Raw genomic sequence first — 19,094 nt, forward strand, 5'->3', positions numbered from 1 at the left:
TTATTTAATGTGTTGACTGTGCTCATAAATACTGATTACTTTTTATATAAAAGCAAATTTTTGCTGCTCTCTATTTTTTGTGTACACAACTGCACATCAGAAGAAACATGTTGACTTTTATAACACCGTTATACGTGAAATGAAAGCACTTTTGCTGCAACCGTTTCGCTTAATATGCAACCGACTGTACATTTAAAAAGAAAAAAAAAAAGGAATTTCGTATGAACGTTAATATTAAAACAGAGGTGGAATTGTGTAAAGCAATCGTAATCATTTGACAGTTCATACGATAAAGTCAGTTAAACAAAGCGTTTGACAGAATAATCGTACTTTATGAACTGTCAAATGATAACGATTGCTTTACACAATTCCACCTATGGTATACTTCTAAACGGGATCCTGCAAAAAACGGGATGTCTCCGTGGGATCAAGCCCTAATTCAAAATTTATATAGCTTTTTATGACATGGCGCTTAAACAGTATCTAACAAAGAACCTTAACCGCATTACAGCAGTTTATACCCAGGCCTCAGTAAAATTACTTTTGAGTTTGCTCAACCAATTTACAGCAAAAGTTTATTGTAAAAAAGTGATCCAAAAGTTATGAGTATCGTAAAAACCGTATCTCCGACGGCAATTTCTAAAATGGTTTACGTTTTGACTATAAAATTGTCTGAACAACGCACCTAACAGCAGATAATCTTTCAGCTGCTTTAACATTACTCGAATACTGAAACTACTAAATCTTGATACTTTAAGCCAAGGTACCCATAGACCAGTTAAAACAAGTCACAAGATCATCACTTACCTACCATCAGGTGAGATACAGGCCAAGAGCTCCTCGTTGTGGATAAAAAAGATAAAGTTCAAACCGGTGGCTTCTTGACCCATGGCCCAAGTTAAAAGAGGGCCAAGTCGCTGGAATATTCAATCTGTCAACTGGAACCACGGGTCCAGTTTCAGATAAAGGGTCAGTTGACAGAAGAATCATTTATTCCCGGAATCTTGGACATTTACTCGTAGAAACGAAATGGTTTTTAATTATGTTATAAAACAAATATATGAAAACAATCACTGTGTAACTTAGTATAAAGTTATTCGAGTTCGCTGTGAAATGGAAGTAAATAGGTAAATAGTAGGTACTTTTTATTTTAGGAAAGAAAATGTCAATCGTTATTGATTTTGCATTGCATTGAATAAACTCAAGGAACTCTACTTAAAATAGTTTTGAAGTTGAACGTTTCTATTTTAGTTCTTGCAAACAATATTTTAGCTCTATTTTGTCGTATAGATCAGTCCAGGTTACCACATTCCTAGTTACACATAGATCTACTGTTTACTAACGAAACCCTGGGTGATCTACCACTTACATACTTCTTGAAATCTTAAATGAAACAGCATAGTTTTGTACACAATCATGTAGTATTTTTGCCTTGCCACGATCGACTGGACTAATAGTCGCGATCGACCAGTTGGCCACCCCTGACCTAGACTATACACTTATGTCTAAAGGTCCAATCATACTGTTGAGAGACGATTATTTTTTTTTTTCCTGTGGCNGATTTTGATTTTGATTTTGATTAACTGGTCAGACAGACCCATCTCCAGAGTACAATAATGAAACCAAGCTGCCAATAGACGTCTCTAATATCTATCTAATAGCACGGTCTGTTAGCGGTGTATTAACTAGGCACTGCCCAAATGATGTAAGGTCAAGCACACACCGCCAGCCACCGTCATTAGTCATATTGCGACCTAATCAGTTACTTTACAACTTTTTGTGATCTCATCTTCCGCTTCATCTTCCAGGTTTGTTATTCTACCTTAATTATCCATGTAGGTATCTATCTGCAGGCAGATGTATGATCGCAATTTTATGAGATGTGAAGTATAAATGCAGTCTATCTACACTGTTCTTACTCGTAGTGTAGCTTAGTCTAAGGGCCCAATCATACTGTTGCGAAACGATTAGACCTATCTCCAAAAGTAAAATAATGAAACTAAGCTGCCAATAGACGTCTCTAATATCTATCTAATAGCACGGTCTGTTAGCAGTGTATTAATTAGGCTCTGCCCAAATAATGTACGAGTAAGGTCGAGCACACACCGTCAGTCTGTCTGGCAGGCGTCATTAGCATCAGAAACCGATTAGCGAGCGTTATTGCAAATTCCCCATCTGTCCCGACTGACCAGTAGGGCTGCGACTGTATCAAAAATATTATAATCATTTCATTCATCTGGATGCGAGAGGCGTAGAACCGGTCGGTTGTGGAAATCCTTAGGGGAGGCCTTTGTCCAGCAGTGGACGTCTTTCGGCTGAAAAGAAGAAGAATAATAATTATTTAAGAATGGTCTTATGTTAAAGAGAAGTGTGCAGCTTAACTCACCAGCGCAAAGCTATATCCGTAATATTACATTTGAGTGCAAAAATTATATCCGTAATATTACATTTGAGTGCAGAAACATACACACACAAGTATTCATAATTTAAAACAGACATTATGACAATGATTTACCTACCCAAAATGATTTATTTATTTTCGTTTATTATTTATAAGTTTTGCCAGAAAGTGGCCAAAAATCCTATAGGTACACAATGCTAGGCCGCTATTATGATTTTTACAAGTATGAGGCTACAGTTTTACGACCACAAAAAGATTTAAATATGCAATTTATGTTACCTAATCCCTTATGTAACAAAGCAATTTGGGAAGCTTTGATTCATTGCCTTATTTACATTAAAACCATTATTTTCTTAAATTGGAATTATATCCCAGTGGTTTAAGAAAGTAATTACTTACACTGTTTATGAAATAATGGACACCAGCAAACTCTGAAGGTTACAAGTCCATTAAACTTTGCTAAGATAAAGTCCGCATTCTAAATTGGATAACTTTAGTTCATTTGTCATTATGATGAATAGTCACATACATTTCAGGATTAATTAATTCAAACATGTCCAAAAGGTCTAGACGGTCGGTCAAATCAGTTGAAATAATTAAGAAGTTTTATAATTGTAATTTGGATCTCTGACACTTGCCAATGTTTTGACTCGAAGCGCTTGTTGGGCAAAAAAGACAGAGACATGCTCCATAAGAACAATTGACGATTTACAAGTAGGTACTCGTACTAATTAAGATATTTTTCATTTTGATTTTAATTGATTTAAACTTTTGTTGGCATATAATTGATTGTTTGTCAACCCTAGCGGACATAAAGCGGCGTCCACTCGCTCGCCGCATATTAAAGCGCGCTTGTTAAGCGCTGCACGTCAGCGGAACTCGAGATTTCTATGGATATTCGCGAAGGAAATGACGAGTACTGTTATACTGCGAAATCACTTTTGGTTCCTAATTTTAACTGGCTAAAAGGCTGAGTAAGATGGCAGTTTGTTTGAGTTATCTGGTATCTTTAGTAAGAGGGCCAACCTTTTTTCGTTTCTTAGATGATATTTAATGAACAAATTTTTTGTGAATTAAACTTCTTTAAGGCTGAGTTGCACCACCTAACTTTGACCGTAACTTTAACGATAAACGATGCTTTTTGTATGGAGTTTGACAGATTTTTGACGTTTGTTATAGTCAAAGTAAGATAGTGCAACCCGGCAGCCTAAGAATCTCATTACAACATTTCAAGGAACTCATAATCTTAAAAGAGCTTTTTCCATTACCAGTCCAACTTACCACCGCTTCGGGAAAGTAACAGATGAACAAAAGGTTATTTTATTACTGGTACCTATAGAATATTTAATGATTAAGTCACCTAATCTTTTTTCCAGTGATGGTGGGTGTTGCCAGTGATGGTGTACGGATCTGAGACGTGGTCGCTTACTATGGGCCTCAGAAGAAGGCTCAAGGTCACCCAAAGAGCGATGGAGCGTGCTATGCTCGGAGTTTCCCTGCGTGATCGAATCAGAAATGAGGAGATCCGTAGGAGAACCAGAGTGACTGACATAGCCCGCAGAATCGCTAAAATCAAGTGGCAGTGGGCGGGGCACATAGCTCGAAGAGCTGATGGCCGCTGGGGCAGGAAAGTTTTTGAGTGGCGACCACGAGCTGGAAGACGTAGCGTGGGCAGGCCTCCCACTAGGTGGACCGACGATCTGGTGAAGGTCGCGGGAGGTACCTGGATGCAAGCGGCGCAGGACCGGTCTTTGTGGAAATCCTTGGGGGAGGCCTTTGTCCAGCAGTGGACGTCTTTCGGCTGAAACGAACGAACGAACGAATCTTTTTTCAAAACAAAAGCACTTTTTTTACCACGCATACAATTTCACTGATCATTTTCAGCTATTTATTCTTTTTCGATAGCTTTTCCTCCGTTCCCAGTGAATCTTCATGGCATCGTCGTCCATAGAAATCGGGACATTGGTTTTTATTGCGCATTTAGAACGTTGCACCCACAGCCTCATACTAATTTGATTTTCTCTTCTTATCCTGAATCTGTAATGATACCCTTTAATGAGGTGCTTAAAATACATAAAATGACAATTCTCCGATAAAGCAATTTTCGGAATGCAACCTTATGGGTTCTTTATGTGGATTTTTTATAGATAACGCGAAAGTGCCATGAGTTTATTGCCATTCATGCTTCGCCACCCGCTTTGGCGTTATAAAAGGAGTCGTTGACGATTTCATATGCAGTTTTACGGTAAAAACCTCGGCGGTTACGACTTTCAAATTGTGACTAACAGTCAGAGGTATTTTATAGGTGTAGACCCATTAACATTGGTTTTTATTTGACACAACATAATCTGCTTTAGCAAAGCTCTTTTTATTTTACATTTTATTAGCATTAAGGTCAAAAATTGTATAAAATGAAATAAAGTTTACCTAGGTATACCTCTGAAACATTAAACATGTTTTTATACACGTTAAGTACATGGTTTGTTTAAATAATTCAAAGGCACATTAAAGTCATGAAAGGTGCCAGTTAGGGATTTAAAAGTAACTTAATTTAAATCAAACACACAGGTCCCAAGGGACCTTGGCATTTGGTTTAATATTTGTTTAATTATGTAGTTATGTATGTAAATATGATTAACACAATTTTATAACTCCAGAAACTTTCAGCCCGAATATGGTTTGTTGATCTACTACAGTACATTACTTAAATTTTATTAACTCTACAAAACATTTTTTTATACAGGATATTATCTCAAAATTTGCACGTCCCACTGATACAGGAGGTAACTGGGTCTAAGATGCATTGAAACGTCCTTAATTAATCTCAACCCGTTTAAGTTAGATACGTTCTGTTAAAATTAAAGCATAAATGGACAATTAATTTATAACACTAATGATATTTTTGACAAAAAAAATCGACATTTATATTTCAAAAGAACTTAATACGGCACACTCAACGTACTTTGATCCTTTGCAAATACCAATTTTTAGCGTAAAGCCATTGGAAAAACACATTCATAAAAAGGAAATTTCAGCCTTTACTAAGCGGTTAGGCATTACCTACTTGCCTTGATATAACGCTTTTGCCTGCGATTACAAAAAATTGTGATTTATAGCTCAATCAAGAAAATAACTTGTAGTGCGATCAGTCGGAAAATATAATGGCCATCAATATCATTAGCCTCGATCGCTAATGCCTCACTTAAGAAGATCAAAGATATTTTATTTAAGTAATCGGAAAATTGCTACTAATCACAGAATTTTATTGAATAGCGAAATAAAAGTTAGGTAATTTGGGTTAACATTTAGGTGTCTCAATACTCAATAATTTATTGCATCTATAATGTTACAAAAGCTAGTATGGTAAGGTAAGATACAATTAAGGACCCTGTCGGGCCCCCCAATCGCAACTTTGAACCGATGTATTTTGACCACCAAAAGTTTTATCAAAAATTTTGACATTTTAAGTTCTGTCGCGATTAAATGATAAGCCCATAACTTAGTTACAAGATTTTGTTTAGTCAATAAGGGACTTTAAAACTACCTTTAATGAAAATGTTTCAGTCGCTCCCTTTACATTTCCGAACTTTGAGTTCAACAATATTTTCGCCACCCTTCTTCATTTTTGTTTACCAGTTATTTCTAGCTTTCCCCCTGTAATTGCCTTGAAATTAAAGAAATAATAAGCTGTTCGTCGTTTAATTGGAGGCTAAATTGAATTTCCTTAAACGAGTTCCCACGTCACGGTAACTTTGTGAACCGTAACATCGCAGAAAGGTCAGTCACAAAAGTTATAAAATAAACGTACTTAGTCTCATAAGATTTTAAACTTTCGCGTTCCATTTCAACTAAAATAGTAAGACACGGCTTGTGACCACGGCTGCAGCATCACAGCCGAAACGTCAAGCCGTGAGTACATAATGTAGCTAATTAATAAACGTCGCATTAAGACCCGTACCTCACTACTTTAGTTGAAATGTAGTCTCCTTAACTTTAACTTTAACAAACGTCAAAAATCTGTCAAACTCCATACAAAAAACACCGGCGTTTAAGCTCTGCCTAAGTAGTCGCATGAGACCGTGGTAACAATTAATTTGTATTGTTTCACGCTGGTGTACTTGAGGTCAGCCTATTTTTACGTCCTGAAAGTGTAAGTTGCCTTGATAATATGAGATAACTGTAAATCATCTTAGACACTGAAGAGGGGCTGACATAAATTGCTCATCTCATACCTACCTAATCAACTAACATCGGAAAATATATCCAAAGAATTCAAAGAGTATTTTTAGAGGAGGAACTTCTTTTCTTAGGAATTCTAATATTGTATTCCGAAGTAAACAGAAGTTTTCTAGTCATCTTTACAACCTAATTGTATTGTGTAATGTAAACTCCACGTGAATCACCATCAATTATTATATTGGAATTTTCCTGAAAAGTTGAAAAAAACACGTTTCAACAACGCATCGCCCGCATAAAGGGCCGGGTCACTCCTGCACTATCCTAGATAAAACGTTTCCAATGTTGTGAAACGTTTTTTCAGTGCGTGCATTGTTTGCCAGCACCATCAGCGATGGAGCTTTTTCCACTGCCCGCACTAAAAGTCATAGCAGACTTATCAACTCGGAAAGGGATCAACACCGTATCACCTTTCGCGCGCTGTCAACCGCGAGGCGAGGCGTTTACGTTACGGTGCGGATAAGTGTGCGTTGCAGTATGGAGTTTCATACAAAGAATACTGACCGCCTCGAGTTGATACGGTTACGATCCCTTTCCGGGTTGATAAGTGTGCTACGTCCTTAAAGCGACCGCATCGTGTGACCCTGCCTTAAAATAGACCCCTCAAACGTTTTTTGCGAACGAGGGACGGTTAACGGGTAAAACTATTTGTTTTCTTTCATTTGTTTACCACATCTTTCATCTAACTCACGCAAATTATGGATTTCACAGCCGGAGGATCGAAAAAAAACCGATTTTTTAATACTTATTTAATTAAAATAAAATAAAAGAATTACAATAAAACTTATTTCCTAAAATATGGTATTGACCCGATCGATGTAAGATTATGAGTGGCGTGATGGCGCGCTGGCTCGGCGTCCGGTCGTCGGTCACGTTGGCGGTGCACGGGTGCGGCGTCAGCGTTTACTTGGTTTTGTGGTCTTGCGAAATTGGGCTAGCTGATGGACTTTGGTGTCAGCAGCCTTCATACTAGTGGAATACGTAATTCGCATTATCTGACCATGGAAACAATACAATATCTCTAATATGACAGCTGACTCGCAAAAACATTGTGAATAATACCCTGGCTTCAGCTATAAAATTGGCGTTAATCTTTCTTGGAAAACATTCCATTGGTTATCAAATGTTTGCCGAAAGTGTTACTTCAACAAATACCACTTTGTTTCTGGTTCTATTTGGAGCAATTGTTTATTTTTGTCTTTGTTTATCTACTACTACGTCATTCGATTGTTCAGATGTTAATCTACAGAATCTACGCAACCTGAATAGTAATTTCGATTAAGTAGAATTAGTTAATCTACATTAATTAGAATACATGTGGATTTTTAAACACGTACGAAAAGCCATTATTTATATTGTGGACAAAAAGGTTACGGTGAATGCTAATTGTAACTAATAAATCGATGTGTTTAATCATGTAGCAAGAGCAAGTCCTAAGTAGGACAAATTGACCTTAGGACAAATATTTTTTTTTTATATGGGCAAATTCTTCAGCCAAAAAAAATTAAGTAATTGCCTACTTACAATTTGTATGAGGAATCCATAACTTCTCAACTAATGGATATGAAAATTCATAACAATTTAGTACTAATTTAGTACCTACTATAAAGACTATTTGTAATAGCACCAAGCAAAGCTGAAAGCAGGTGAATTTTTAATTTTAGGTCTTTTATCAGAACTGTCTGATTCATTCCGCCTACAACCGTGACGCGTTTCCACCATTAACACCTATTTTCATTAACCGACTTCGCTCCGTTGTACTCGCACAAGTTATTACGCGCAACACAGTGCCCTTTGTTCGGTTACGTGTTAAAATACGTAGGTGTGGGTGAGGCCGTAAGAGAACATAATAATTGCTCGCGCGTAACGAAGATTTGACCTAACAAGGTATAGTATCGCGTATTGAATTTCCTGCCATATTTTTGAAGCAGAAAAAATTTAAATTCAGTGGCATCTAAAGTTTTACAAACAATTACAATAAGACTGATTTCGCACTATAATGATATGCTGTCGTTTGCACATCCACTTTGATCACACCAAGATGTCTTTACAAGTCATAAAATACTCGTTAAAATTTGAACAGAATTCTAATTAATATTAAGATTAGAAGGTATGATGGTAGTAAATTAAGGATAAGGAAAGGAATTTTCACAATGTATTTTCTAACTGCTTGAATTTAAATTACCTGTTTCAGTAGCTTTAACTTTAATTATTTCTCATTACAAAACTCTCAATCAAAATGATTATAACAGCCTTTATTACATTCACCAAAATTTTATCGGCACTTAAAACAAAAAACAATAATAAGTATTCTGAGAAAAACTGCCCTTACTGGACACGACCTTGAGATAGATAAACGTACCAAAGTAAAAAATGTTCTGAGAAAAGAACGCTAGAATTAATTCTCTACCAAAAGCCAGTTAAAATTACAAAGTAGGAAAAACTCCGCAAATAAATCAATTACGCGCAGTCTAAAACATGAATCTCTAAATTTAAACGCTCTCAAATAAAAACCACCCTTATCGAAAGGTTAGTTTCAAATCATGTCGCCTCAATGCAATTAAAACCGATCTAATTGTATCTTTAAAAGGAAGCGGTGGCCAGCACTTATTGGGGCGACTTTCATCCCTCTAAGTTGATTGACCTTTCATAAAAAAGGCTACGCCATGTGCTCCTTCAGGGACTATACTGAAGCGAGCCAGCCAGTTCAGTTGGCGCCCAGCCACTGTCGAGTGCAGACGTCCCCACGCCAAAGCGCTCCGCGGATGGTGCGACGCGTAAATAACATCGATGTCACTTCGAAACATTCGCTTATAAACTTTTCAAAGATTTTCCGGAATAGTCATTTTGGGAAAAAGTGTTGTAGAATATTGCAAAAATATAATTACAGTTAAATTAAAGTTATTAATGACTATTTTAGACAATAAGACGTGTCGAGATTCAGTGTTATACAAAACAGTTGCCGGTAGAATTACGGCATTCGAATACGTGTGTGGAAACGCTAACGATTGTGAGGACATAATAATGAACATCGGCGTTTTGTTATGAAACAATCGCTCCTCGGGCACACGCTTTGACTGGCGGTTTCCTGGACAGCAACGGAAATCGGCACCGGTTCGAAATAGACCGAGAACAAAACGGTAACTTGCACGTTTATTTTCCGAAAACATGTTTGTTGTAACAATTCACATTTCGTGGTGGTTCATATCTGCATGCGTTTCTCGCGTCCCCATTCGAGATGACTGAATCAACTTTTTGTCGGCGTTCGATTGTTTGTTTTTATCCATCTGTTTGTTTTAGTTACTCGAGCTTACGTCTCGGTATCGTTTAAGACAGCGATTATGCCGTGCGCCCTAAATAAAAGTAATCAAAACATGGTTTAATATACGCCGCCACCGGCTGCTCGGCTTGGGAAAGTTTGAAACAACGTGTAATTACTTCTTCCCGCGTTTGACGCCTACGCGCCGTTCTTTTCCGATTGGTTATGAATGACGTGATCGTTTTTGGGGATCTCATTCATTGAAAATACGCAAGGTTATACAATAATTAAGGCCTCAATAAATTAACAAATACTCTTTAGGTATTTCGGATTGTTTTGTATAAAAATATTTTACGTTTTCTATTATCATTTACAAGAAAAGGAAATGTCTTTACAATATACGTACAATTGACGCAAGTCTGGGAGTATGTAAATATTATTACTCGCCTTTTTGAAAAACAGCGTAAGGTAACTATTCAGAAGTGTAATAAAAAGCTGCTGACAAAGAAGTCCGCAAATCTGTTGAAATCTTAAAAGACGGTGGCGTTAATAAATTTTTATGAGGACAGTTGAGGACGTTACTTGAATGCCGAGCGGCTCGTGAATGGTGTCCGGGATCACCTAAACTATGATACCTTATGTTGTTTAAAATAAGTGCGAGTTTCCAACAAAAATGTACAGCATGATGTGATGTCTGTACAAGACATTTCTATGAATGAATACCTTTCAGCACACTGATTACAAGACTCTACAGTGTTTTTGCGTGTATTGTCACCGTTTTGGGTGTTATTTACTTCTTGGATACTTTATGGTGTATTTTATTTGGATCTGGATATCAGAGTTTATCTTTATGATGGACCCTTATTTCTTCCACATTTTTTCACGATATTATGGAACTTAGAGTTATATCAGGGTGAGAAATGGTTTGGTTTGTTTGTGTATTTATGTGTGCAAAAGAAAGTACCTAATTAAAAAAATGATTTGTTAGGTGGCACCTATTTAGACTAGTAGAATTTGTAAAATGAAATCTGAAAACTTTGCACAGTGAGAGAAATGGTCTCGTCTTGGCAACATTTTACAAAAGTTTTGGTGAGCTTTGGATTTTTTGCACCTAGTAAAGTTTAATCGTATTATTTTAAATGTTTCACTCACTTTGTAGCATTTGATCGGTGGTTTCTAAATATTTTACATACCTACTTGTATTGACTTTTTGCATACTGTTTTTACAGTCAATAGCATATCAGACTATAAAATGTTTATTTCAAAAACGTTCTTATTACCACTACTTACATAATGCATTGCTTAGATTAATGTGCACATGCACATCCTACCATCATCCAATTCTAATGCCATTAGGAAGAGCTAACCATGAACAATACAGGATGCTAATTGCAATATTATGAGTCATATACGGAGGTGAATACATTAATATTAACAGTTTGTTTCTAACGAGTAGCATTGTTGCAAAAAGAAAGATATACGCGATATAACTCTACAATGTATTTTTATTAAGGACATAATTTTTATGTTAGTGACAATATTTTTATGACCGATATAAGTTTCAAGTAGATTGCAAATTACGAGATAGAATGGAATACTTCGAGACTCTTGTAAAATACTTTAGTACTTAGCTGTAGATAATATTTAGATTTATGAAGCTTTACTCGATTTTAAATTTTGGCTGAGAATGAAATCTAGACTTGTATTAATTAGGTGGTTAAATCTTCTCTTTAAGTCTTCTGTAACTACCTTATTTCTATCAAACTAATGCGTAGTCCCACAAGACATACTATACATACCTACCTAAGTACCAAAATTGGCGTTGTTGGATGAATACCCCATTTTCAATATAGCAAGTAACGTGACCTCCTCTGGCGTCGGAAGTGGAACACTTTTATGGTATTTCATATCGTCCATCTATGCCATAACGGGACAGATAAAATTTTAATGCGGCGCTCGTATGTCAAGAGCTTTGGGGAACAAAAAGACGGATGTGTTTTATTATAAGAAAACTTAATAACGACATACGTTTATAGACTTGCGTTTTATATGGATTGCTTAAACTAAACAATGTCTATTGATTTTTATGTAACATAAAGAGTGACTGAATGAAATAAATGGTGTCCCGGATCTCAAGTTCGATTCCGAGTTCAGTCAATTTGAAATTTGTAAGTAAAATGTTACGGTGGTACTTCGTTTCATGATTAACACTTTCAAATTAAGACTAGAATAAAGGAGTAATACGGCTGAAAAGATAAAAAAATATTAAATTTAGGTAGATACATTCTAATATCAAGAAGCAAATCACGTAGATAAAGCTTTATACAATTAGTGCAGATTTGTATTACAATTGAAATACCTCGATAATTCGTCATAATCATTCAGGCCAAAACAACCAGTTAAGTTCATATTTAAATCGGGACTTAAACCCACATCCAAAACGTCGTGGGATCGTCAACATATCCCAATTAGATTCAAAAGTATCTGACCGTTGCCAATCAGTATATTGAAACGTCCGTGTGATTACATTCTCGCAATATTTACACAACATTGAGCGATGACTCGTTAACGCGATTACGAGCCATCATTGGCGGAATGACTTGAGCAAATAAACTGACGGTCTAGATGTGATACCTCGTATATGCAAACTTTTTGGAGCGACATAAAAACTAATATGAAGCTAAGTGTAATGCAACAATAGATATGATAATATTAGGCATTCTCAACTCGCCTGGTCCAGCGTTAGGAGTGTAGATAGTAATGCTCTATTTGCGGCTGGTAAATTAGAGAGGGTCACTTTCCTGCAGTATAGAAGGAATGACTGAAGATATTTTCAAAATATTTGGTAGACAAACATCGAGAAACTTGTTGTGTGCATCAAAATCTATTTTAACCACCAAATGGTAATTAAAATTTTCAAGCGTTAAAAGAGTCACATCACAAAATGGCAGTTACGAGTTGTCACATCTAGACCAACGAAATCGCGCAAAGACTTCAGGGATCATGACGCCTGCGCAACTACAAATTAGCGGTTAAATAAAATTATTTGGGTGAAGTTTAGAGACGTCATCAGTGCCGTGCACAGATCTAACTGTGGATCTAACGAATAATAATGTCATACACTTATTTGGAAAAGTGTTTACGAATTAGTAAATGTCATAACTTGAGTACAAAGATCGATGGCTGGTTTAACTGTTAAATTAAATAATATTTTAGTTATATGTAAAAATTCTCGTAGAAGATTGTCGTGGCGTATTATTTCAAGACCTAACTCGTACTAAATACCTACCTCGAAATAAAACATCGGCCATTAATTTCTTTCCTGTCAATACAAAAAAAAAAAGATTAGCTTTAAGATGAGACAATAAAATATACTTAATACACCCACTTACCCAAAATCTGGAAACTTGGAAACCATTATTGGCATTTATATCGCGCTGAAATTCAATTTCCTTTTGAATGCGTGCTTAACCTACTTTTTGCTGGAACAATCAAACTTTCGCTGTAAAGCTTTAATAGGTTTAACGACAAGAGCCATCCAAGTAAAGCAAACTTTGATGGTTAATCAACACACTTTTAGGTCACGGTATCTTTTGTGGGTGTTTCAAAGTTATCATAACATACGAAATCCTATTTTATTTAGGGTAATAATCTTTCCTTTAGTGGTAACTTCTATCACATAACCGATTTAATACATAATAGGATTTGTTAGCAGAGCAGTTCCAGCACAATAGAAAAGAGCCGCCATTATTCGGCGAGCAAGGGACAAATATGCGAACATCAGACCTCCCCAACCCGTCTGACTAGCATGTGGAGTGTTAGTCGAATCCACCAATGCCGTAATTTAGAGAAGGTCGAGTTGCTCCTGTACTCCTGTACATTAATTGAATGATGATTATTGGACTTTTCATTCAGTTAAAATGCCTAATGACGAGACATTATTTTGTAAAAGTTGTGCATGAATCGCTTAGTCGGACCAGAGACAATTGTCCAATAGGTTTAAACTTCATCCACTATTTGCCCTAAACTGCCGAGAGGTTTGTTTTAATGCCACCCTCCCTCGTTTGGTAAAGTAGTCTTGATTGGTGATGCTGAACTGTCGACATTTGTTCTCAAAATCAGTCCGAAAATGAATACAATATGGAGGTATTTTGGACAGTCAGTAACATACGGTTTTTTCAAAATGGCATGAAATACATTGGCAACATTTCACATAATGTAAGGCTAGGTATAATAACTTTAAGTACTGTCTTGCCTTAAAGCAAGGATCTTTATCTTGGTCACCATTGGAACCCAAACAGTGAAACAGTTAAAAACCCAAAAAGTGTGTGGTTCCAGGCTACAGTTGATTGTTGGTTCAAGACAAAATGAATGCAATCAGAAAAATATAAGAGTTCCAAATTATAATATCGACATCCCTCTACAGCAAAGTAACAACACTAGTCTTAACAGAGCCCTAGAACATAAATTAAGACTAAATCGACAGACGCAGACACTTTGTGACGGAGGTGTCCCTTTACATAATTATCTCTACCAATATTTGAGTTCAATGATCATAGTTTGATCAAAATTTAATTTTATCGTGAAAGAGAAATTCGTTAACAAACATACCAATTATCAGCTCAAGCAGATTAATATAGTAAATGTAAAATAAAGTTAATAAAATTAATTATATATTTAAAGGTAGTGCTGATGTAAAATACGTCTTTAATTGTAGTTAATTAGCCTCTATTTTAACTGAAACTACGATAAATCCTAATAAAATTAAACCTACTTTGTACCAATAACTTTTACTTTTTACATGTGTAAATATTTCTTTTTAAGTGAAAAAAACAGCGTAAAATGAGCTGTTTATCAAACAGCAACCCGATATTTTTGCATCTCCCTAAACTCATTAAAAACTTGTAAAGCTTAAATATTTCTAAAGCTTTTATTGCTTGCTTGCATTCAAATTAATATTTATATCAGTCAACAGAAAGTTTATTGCCCTGGCCAGTATACAAAGAAACAAGACGTTTCTATATCCCTTATTTCCATCTAAATACAATCACCAGAGGGTAACAACATTATTTACGATAAAAAGCACTACTAGATGTATTGGAAAATATTATTCGACGTCATAAAATAACATCATGTGCATACACGAATATTCTTGTTTACAATAATTGTCGATACCTATTCTAAATATGGTTTCTTGTTGAAAGGTATAAAGTTACCAACTTCAAAAGGAGCATGTATTCGGCAGCGAGAAAAGGGATTTTATTAAAATGAATTCATACTCTGGAGATTTAGCAAAAATATAAAGAATAACGTAGACAGGGGTTCAAAGTATAGGTAAATAGCTACATAAAGCATCCGTGCGAATATTCAAACGGAGCTAGTGTTGTCATGTGTCCCGTTTTGCGCGATGTCCCGGATTTAAAAAGTTTGGGAACGGTCCCGGTCGACCCTTGTCTTGTCATTCTAGAACATAAAATCTCTGATGTTAATCGCAAAATTAGATAAAAAAGTTAACCAATGATAAAAAATACGCGGAATTTAACGTTGGGAATTCATAATTTTTGGGGCTATATTTAGAAACCTTGTAACATGACATTAAAATACTTGTGACAAGGCCAATTTTAGCCATTATTTGGAACAAAAATGTAGGTACTTACTACAGTCTGATGTGTTGTCGACTGATGATCGGATCTGATCCATTAATTTATATCTCCATATAATAACGACATAATACCTTATTCTTACTGTAAGTATGACACCAAATTGTCACATAAATGCATTATACTTGTTCTGCTTTTGCCTTACCCAATCATGCACCGCCCTTTCTTTATCTCCAATGTGTTGTTCGAGTAGCAAAAAAATTACATAAAAACATTTTAGCACACCAAAGGACAGCATAGCACAGCACTAGTCAAGAGCAATCTCATTCGGTTCGATCGAACATTCGAATGATTTTATTGGGCCCGTAGTTCGTACGCGTCAACTAACGAAGGGCTTGGTCCCGAAAGGGTCGCGATGACGGGCTTAGCGGGGTTACTTTGAAAAACGTTATCTAAAGTTTCGTAGGTTGCTATCCCTCTCACGCGAAGCGAGAGTCCAGCGTGAGTAATGGTGACAGATAGACCTGAAACTACGTACCAGCGTTTTGGAGTAGCCCTCCAGGACCGTACGAGTTACAAAGTGTAATGTAGTTTAACCCAAAACTGGTGTCCAATTAACGAAATGGGCATTTCTACGGGGACGACCGATCGACCTACTGGGGCGAAAAAAGTACCTTTAAAATTGAAGTACGGACTTGAAAAAAATCACACGTATTTATAGGACTCTTGACTTGATGGAGAGCATATTTAGAAGACCGCCAGGTTTTACATCTCGCCTTAAAAAAATCCGAAAGTTCGAAAACGGGCGAAATTTGGCCTAAAATGGAGTGTCCGGTTTCCAGAATTTACTCGTTTTTGCTTCATAACTTTTGAAATAATAACTTCCCCATTATGAAACCCACATTCACAGAACAAGGGATAGTTAATAAAGCTATATAAATGAGTTTCTCAAATACTTTTGCCAATTAAACACTCTTGATTCTGAAAGTTGTGATTAGAAAACATTAGGTTAGTTATTTTGCATAATCGCTTTTGCAATCATAATAAAACTAGCTTTTGCTCGCTGCTTTGCCCGCGAGCCAGTCTGTTGCAGAAATACTTACCTAAACCTTGCTCATGAATCGCTATCTATTGGTGAAAATTGCACGAAAATCCATTCCGTTGCTTGAGTTTAGGTATCGTGAATAGACAGACAGGGGAGGATTTGTTTTGTAAAATGTAGTTTTGAGTCCCTCAATAAAATAAAATACCAGACAACGAAATTTTGTCTCTGAAGTCCCCAGGCACATCCAGACGTAAACCAAATTCAAAAGATACCTATCATTTAGGTACTAAATTTTCTAGCTAGGAATCGAATCTGGGACCTAATGCGTTGCTAACATAAACTCGTATCAAAGAACACTCATAATTAGTTATCTCAAACTTCTACCTTATGTAGATACAATTTAATCCTTTTAAGGGTAAATACTTCCTACGAGTACGACTATGTGCTATTGACCGTCCATTTAAATAGATAAAATACGTCTATCCTAGGCAAAAAAGTTCCTAGGTTTGTCGTTCTAAAGGCTGAAAGATTAAGATTAGTAGCAAAAAAAAACTTGCGTTTGGGAAAAACTCTTGTAGTTTTCTTTTACTTTTGTTAGTAGATAGCGATTCCGAAGAAAGGTATACAATTTACACTAAAGTTTACAATTTACGGTACAAGCAAACCTTTCTTGAATAAAACAAGAATCCAATTTATTCCTTTGGGTTTCTAAGCCTTCTACAGGTACTTCGGGTACGTTTTCTAAATATTTCAGTATTAGACTATTTTATTACATTTTTTTAGCAGAAATAGGACCTAGGTATTACAGCCGAATAGGGAGCCACAGTGTTTCGCTTAATCGTGAATCGTCCGTACATTTAGTGAAATCTAAATTATCTATTAACTGTAATAATTATTAGCGAGTGCCATTAATGCTTATGGATCAACATTCATATTTCTAGTTTGGCTGTGAAAACGATTATTAAATTACTTACATTATTTAATTTGATTTGATTAAGATTATACACTATAAAAATAAATCCAAATATTGTTTTAACCGCTCAGCGCGAATAACAAGGCTAAACAAATTAACCTTTTAACTTTACCTTACACCTACTCATGTTTACTATCACTACGGGTACCTTATTTTTACTAAAAACATTCTACGAATTAAAAATAAAGGCAACTTTTTCTATACAACGCAGAACCAAGTTTTCTTGGAAACTCCATCAGATTCCGATTTGTGCCCACGGCCAATGCGTTTAATTTCGATGTTGTCGACACCCTCTAGACTTTTCGAAATTGGAAATAGGAAACTCCAGCGAAGTTCGCGTTTTAGGGCAGCAACAGACTTGCTACCTTTAGCGATCGGCGATTTTGCGACTGTACCTATCGATGAATTCTCTCTCTACGGTCGACCGCGGTAGGTATCGGAATCGCGCGTTTTAGCGAATGCTCCGTTGATGGATCGGCAACAATTGCCTACCGGAGAGGTAGACTTAGATACCAAATCGATGCGACCCGGCATCTAAAATAATACCTATGTGCGGAGTGTAACTTTCAGACGCTGTGTCGAGCTTCCGAAAAGCGACTCATTCGCCGCGTTTGGCGTTTTAAGTGTGCTGTGAAATGTGTGGTCGATGCATTCATCTTTAAAAAGCAGCTAAACCGCCGATCAGCAAAAGTAGCATGTGTGCTGCCCAAGTAACACGCAAGCTGTATATTCACTGAAGTTAAGATTGATTTACGTTTTAAAGTCAGACTATCACTTTAAATCAGTTTTGACTTAGTTTAAATGCTTTTGAGTAGAATGCGGTAAAATTTACAATGCATGAAGCTATTATATGGTCTAAAAAATTAAGTTAATTGGCTTATAATCATACTAAAACATTAATTACTTTTAATATACAGCACCTTTAACAGCATTTACACTAACACAAAGGTTAAAACCGTATATTAGTAAATAAGAAAACCTAATGCATTAAATAAACGTTGTCGAAATATTCTATAGTGCATTCAGATATATTAACACATTTTACAGATTGAACGCATTTTTATGATCTTTTCTTATGCTTATTTACTGCTCAGCATTAGCCAAACATTTACTAAAGTTTTAGCTCTGTTATCTTCTTATTTTATTGTTACTTTAAAGCTTTTAGCACTATTTAGATAAATAAAAAAAATATTTTATTACTTTAGGTCATAATTTGGCCATAAAACCACGAGCCGTATGATTATATTCATTTGTGCGTTAGTAGGTCCTGTATATTCATTAGAAAATTTATGTCGAACGTGTCACGTTATTGACATGAATAAACAGTGGAAAAAACTTAAGGCCGGGTTGCACCAACTTACTTTAACAAACGTCAAAAATCTGTCAAACCCCATACAAAAAAGATACTTACCTTATGATAAATTATTTTAAATAAAGATATTAAAACATCTCCTCACAACACCATTGCACTGCAATACTCTAAACGAAAAATAATCAAATCGGACAATAAAATGCGATAAGTTTTTTCGAATACTTTCAAACAAACAAAATAAAACGTTCAGCCTTAGAATAAAACGTAA

Source organism: Ostrinia furnacalis, unplaced genomic scaffold (genome assembly GCF_004193835.3).
Source record: "Ostrinia furnacalis isolate ACB-3 unplaced genomic scaffold, ASM419383v2 OfSCF6103, whole genome shotgun sequence".
Lineage (NCBI taxonomy): Eukaryota > Metazoa > Arthropoda > Insecta > Lepidoptera > Crambidae > Ostrinia > Ostrinia furnacalis.